General features: G+C 41.4%; 1 non-coding gene across 1 annotated transcript; it reads left to right on the top strand.

Moving 5' to 3' along the window:
- The first annotated feature begins 1,457 nt into the window (after positions 1-1,457).
- Positions 1,458-1,564, top strand: LOC130741529 (small nucleolar RNA R71). The gene has a single exon (XR_009020423.1). It is a non-coding gene; the product is annotated as a small nucleolar RNA R71 (small nucleolar RNA).
- Positions 1,565-5,441: the final 3,877 nt, after the last annotated feature.

Raw genomic sequence — 5,441 nt, 5'->3', positions numbered from 1 at the left:
TCAGCCTTAGTGGGGTGCTTCCAACCCCTGACAATAGCTTTCCAAGTCTTGTTGTCAATTGATTTGAGAAAGGCTGTCATGCGGACCTTCCAGTAGTCATAGTTAGTACCATCCAGAATGGGTGGCCTATTGACTGATCCTCCCTCCTTGTTATCCATGAGAACTTGAATAAAACTCCCTGGAGCTCACCCAACCAGAACAGGGTGCCTGCTCTGATGCCAATTGTAATTCAGGTTCCCTCTGATACGATTGTCCTGCACGATGCTGGGACAAGAGGTTCGACAACCGCTTAACAGTAAAACAAAACTTAACAACAGAAACAATAACACACAGTAATTGTTAACCCAGTTTAGTGAAAACTTTCACCTACGTCTGGAGGGTTTGCACCCAAAGAAAGGAAATCCACTATCTCAAGATTCAGGAATTACAGACACTCATGAACAACTCAGTTCATAGTTCACATCCTAATCTACCCAGTGTATTTCTACTTAGAATCTCAACCTAAGTATGAGAGCCCCTCTCACTTCCTCTCAATCACTGCCACAGTGATTGGTAAACACAATGAACAAGTAGAGTTTGAATGCAATCAAACACACAGAATCTCTCTTTGCTTTATAGAATCAGTGAGCAAAGACAGATTCACAACCAACAAAGGACAAAGCACAATAACAAATCCTAAAACACTCGATCTCTCTCTATCAGCTTCGACCATATTCACGTTTTAGGTCTTCATCCTCTTATAGACTTCAGCAGCGGTAGCATGGGCTTTAGGGTTGGCACGGGCTGAAGAAACAGATTGCAGTAACAGCAATTCAAAACACAATCTTGATAGATTCGGTTTCTTATTGCACAAGTAAAGATAGAAACCAATCTTTTAACAAAGATTGTTTCAACAAATAACAACCCAACAAATAAACCCTTCTGGAATAGATACTTGCTCCTCAAGTAACTCAAAAACAGATCTTCAGTAAATCTTCAGAGGGCCCACAACAGAAACACAAGCTGAGGACTGATGCCCTAGCTTCACGAGATCAGATGTCACGGCATCTGTTTCGACAATCGGTTGTTTTGACAAAATGCATGGCAACATGTTCCAACACTATGCTTCCTTGAGCTATAGCTTTGGCTTCATTGCTCTTAGCATTGACAATACACAAGTTACTAACATGAGGTCCACCACAAGACTTGCACTCCACACAAGTCATTCTTGCACCAACAGCCTTGGTCTCCTTAATATGCATTCGAATCTCCGCCACTTGTTCGGTGAGTTGCTTGTTGGAGGCCAAGAGCTTGTCATAAGCTTCCACTTCAAACTTACTCCTTCGGGTTTGGCGATCATTTTCAGAGTTCAAGACTCTCGCTGCCATCTTTTCTATTAAGTCATACCCCGCTTGTGGGGGAAGAGCATCGAACTCGCCATTTGAAGCCGCATCTAGGCCAAACCTTCAGCTTGGGTGAGATTGTGTTGAGGACATTTCCTCAAGAGCTTCTTGAAGCGCTCCCAAGCTTCATAGAGATTTTCTTCAGTAGGTAGCACAAAATTCATGATGTCTTTTTTTAATTTCCTCAAAAGAGCTCTTGGGAAGAACCTTGTTGTGAACTTTTCCGCTAAGTCTTCCCAAGTAGTGAAGCTCCCTTGAGGTTGAGAATTCAGCCATTCCTCAGCGGTGTCCTTCAAAGAAAATGGAAACAAGCTCAACCGAATTGCATCCGCCGGAACATTGTTCACCCGGTAAGTGTTGCAATTCCGGATGAACCTCTCCATGTGAGCATGTGGATCTTCCAAAGTACCTCCACCATATTGGTTTTGGCTAACCAAGTTGATGAATGTCGGTCTCAACTTAAAGTTTCCCACTCCCTCGGGAAAGACAATACTCCCGGGATAATCATAACTCATAGTAGCTGAAGTGAGTTCTCGAAGAGACCGGTTGGCATTCTCAACTTCTTGTTCACATAATCGGAGGGTGATCCCCTCTTGGATTCTTGCCTCGATATGGGCTTGCATCTCCTCCTCCGTCATACGACCACCCATGACTAATCTGAAAGTGTGACACTAAAACAGAGAAAGATTAGTAGCACCAATTCTAGACAAAGATAAAAAATAAAATAAAATAAAACCACAAACTAAAAACTTAAACCAAAAACCACAAACAATTCCCCGGCAACGGCGCCAAAAACTTGTTGGTCAATTCGCAAGTGTAAGACCCAAGTTTTTGAGTTTAGAGTAAGTGAATAACTTCCTATTCACGAATAGGGTTGATGTATCGTGAAGGGAAACCTGAACAAGAGTTTACTAAATGAAATGAATTTACGAAGGAGAAAGTTCAGGAAAAGTCTAAGGATCGTATCGAAGTCGATAAAAGTTATAGCACGAGCGATATACGCTTAAACCTAGGGCAGAAACCCTAGTAAATAGCTAGTTTTCACTTAAAGTCACGATGGAAATTAATTCCAAAAATCTTCAGAGAAATGTTAGAACTTCTCTTCATCCATATATAACAATCGTTTCGAGGCGAAACTCAAGAATCTACAAACGTCCGATTCCAATCATCGGAAGTTTGCCGAAACCAAAACCCTGGTATTTCAAAACCCTAGAATCAACCGACAATGAAGACTTTTTCTATTCAGAGCTTCAAATGAAGATTCTACACGCGTACACCCATTTCTCTTGATGATTTCAATCTTTCTTCAGAAGGAAGTTTTCTATTCCGACATTCGATGCAAAAAGCAACTTATCGGGTAAAATAGTTTTACACCGACTTTGCATTAGTTGCCAAAAATACAAGGAGACCTCATTTTAGTTTTGGAATTCTTTCGCCAAAACCTATCTTAGAATTCACGGAGAATGACGCCAGAAAAATCAGATTCGCGAAACTTTCATTTTACCGCGTTTTGCCAACCTCTATATATAGCAAGAAAGGTGAGAAAAATCACAAAAACTCCTCCATTTCTCTCCCAAATCCGTGAGCTCCATTGAAGAGGAAGGAAGAAGAGCTTTTTTTCAATCCTTGCTTGATCGTCGATTAATCAGTTGCTACTTCAAGGTTTCGAGGTATAGTCGCTAGTCCTTACCTCTGATCGCTTTTTCCATAGCTTTTCTGTAGACTTTTCTGTGCTCATAGTTTTGAGGTTTTTGCAAAACTATCCTGAATATTTCATTTTTGATTCTAAACATCTTCCTTATGTGCCCAAGATCACTTCTGTCGGATTAGTTTTTCCGTTATGTCGCCGAAATTCCGCCGGAATCAATTTATGCCTCAAATACCCATTTTTGGAGTAAAGCTTCGTCTTTTGGGCTGAAAACTATCGCCTTAGCTTAGTGCTAGTAGGATTAGTTGTCATAAACGTCGTTAGTGACGTCCCTGTCAAATTTGCTTTTTGGGATTTCAGTTTTGAAATTCTAAGTTAAAAATCATGACCAAAATACCCCTGCGATAGTTTTTGATCCGATAATTTTTCCGAGTTGAGAATACCCTTAGTTACGGCTAATGATAGCATAGGAACCAAGTTTGATCGAAAAAAAATCGAGCCCCACAATTACCAAAAGTGGCCGAGCCCTTTAAGGGGGGAGGAGGAAAATTTCCTTTTCCGAAAACTTGTCCTTTCGCGCTAGATTATCGTACCTCGGAGTATATACTACTTCGTGTAACCTTAGTAAGTATTGATAGCTTAGTTTCCGATAGATTCTGATAGTATTCTGTGGTTTTACTTTAAAGGTGCTTTTGAGGAATTTCCTGAGGAGCAACGCTTTGCTTGTGAGGAAGAGCTCGAAGATCATTCTGGAGAACCTACAGGTGAGGGCTTCTCACTGAATCTCTAGATAATGCTTAGGGTCGATGCTCTCGACATTGTTTACTGTTTATGCACTTGTTTGTGTTTGATTGGAAAAAAATGTTTTCTGAGGCTTCGGCTGACAATGTAGATGATTCATCTACTGAATGTTTTTGAGAGTGAATTACATGCTATGTGCTATGTGGGTAATCTAGGATGTGTGATGCATGCTTTATATGCTAAGTGCTACGTGTTTATTCTGAGATGTATTGATATATGACATGTTTGTTGACTGTGATGAATTAATTATGCTTCTGCAATGAAATCTGAGTTTCTGAATAGTGAGAATAGCGGGCAGGTCATGCCGATTTTTATTTGAGAGTTTGAGAAAGTTTGATAGGACGAATGAGATTCGGACCTTGTTATGGTGTTTCATGGATAGAGACATTCTCTGGTATCATTTGGGGATTAGGTGATCCCGAGAACTTATAAGATATTGCGATAAGACTAAAAGGATATTATTTTGAAAAGAAAACTCATAAGACATTAAACAACCTCTAAATCTTCAATTAATGATAATAAACTCGAAAGGAAGCTTCGGATGCAAATCTTAGTTTTTGGAAAACGAGAGGTGTCGTCGGATCCAATCATTGAGGAAGTTGAGAAGTGTTGAGTATGTCGATGTTCTTGTGCTGTTGGAGCAGCTGTGTGCAGTATGTTGATGCTCTTGTGCTGTTGGAGCAGCTATGTGTTGTTGGGCTATCCTGGGGATAAGTCCGGGAAACCGTTAGTTTCCGAGAGTGTGATACTCTGTGCTCGTTGAGCAGTTGTGACCATCGGATTGAGATGAGTTGGATGATTTGGAGATCATCGTGGGTTATGTGTTGTTGTGAAGAAGTGTCTTTTGTCGCAGAATCGACTTTACCTTAGGGTAAGCTTTTAGAGACTTTAATTTACCTAGAACACGTGGCGACGTGTCGAGTGAGATTCGGAGACGTTGTTTGACTAATCATTCTACATTCATGCAACATTAATGAGGTATTAACACAGGACGTACTCTGGACCTCGTCGGTTTCCAAAATGGTCATAAGACCCGGAATGCCGTGTAAGAGCGTTTGTAGACGTCTCTTGTAGCAGACCGAAATGGCAGACCTACGGGTTTACTGCTGATCTGACTACCGCTGTTGTTGGAGTAAGAGGCACGCGGGCCGAAATGGTCCCACCGTGGCTGGTGTTAAGGCTGATCCGTTTGATGTCCATCCGTTTCCGGAATGCATGTGGTTAACTGGGTTAACCGTCATTTGCATATCATGCAACATGCATACTAATTTAGTTGTTGAGTGTGATTGGTAATTGTTAATCCTATTTGGAACATGCTACCTGCTATTATTGCGTTTATGTTATTGTGGAACATGCAACCCTAGGAATGATATCTCTAGCTATAAGCCTAAGTGGCTATCTATTATTTGTACCTATTGGGTTTATTATCTACATAGTTCTTTAGAGTTGACCCTCGCGTCTTCTGTGTGTGTTTTGGCGGACAACGCCTTTTGTCAGATGTCCATTGCGGACTGGTTCACAATGGTCCACCCTTCGGGGGGGATCAGATATGAGATGATTGACCAGGATGACCCCGGTTCGTGGGTGGTAGACCCCGCTAGCCATCGCGC

Source organism: Lotus japonicus, chromosome 2 (genome assembly GCF_012489685.1).
Source record: "Lotus japonicus ecotype B-129 chromosome 2, LjGifu_v1.2".
Classification (NCBI taxonomy): domain Eukaryota; kingdom Viridiplantae; phylum Streptophyta; class Magnoliopsida; order Fabales; family Fabaceae; genus Lotus; species Lotus japonicus.
This window is presented reverse-complemented; position numbering and strand designations above follow the sequence as displayed.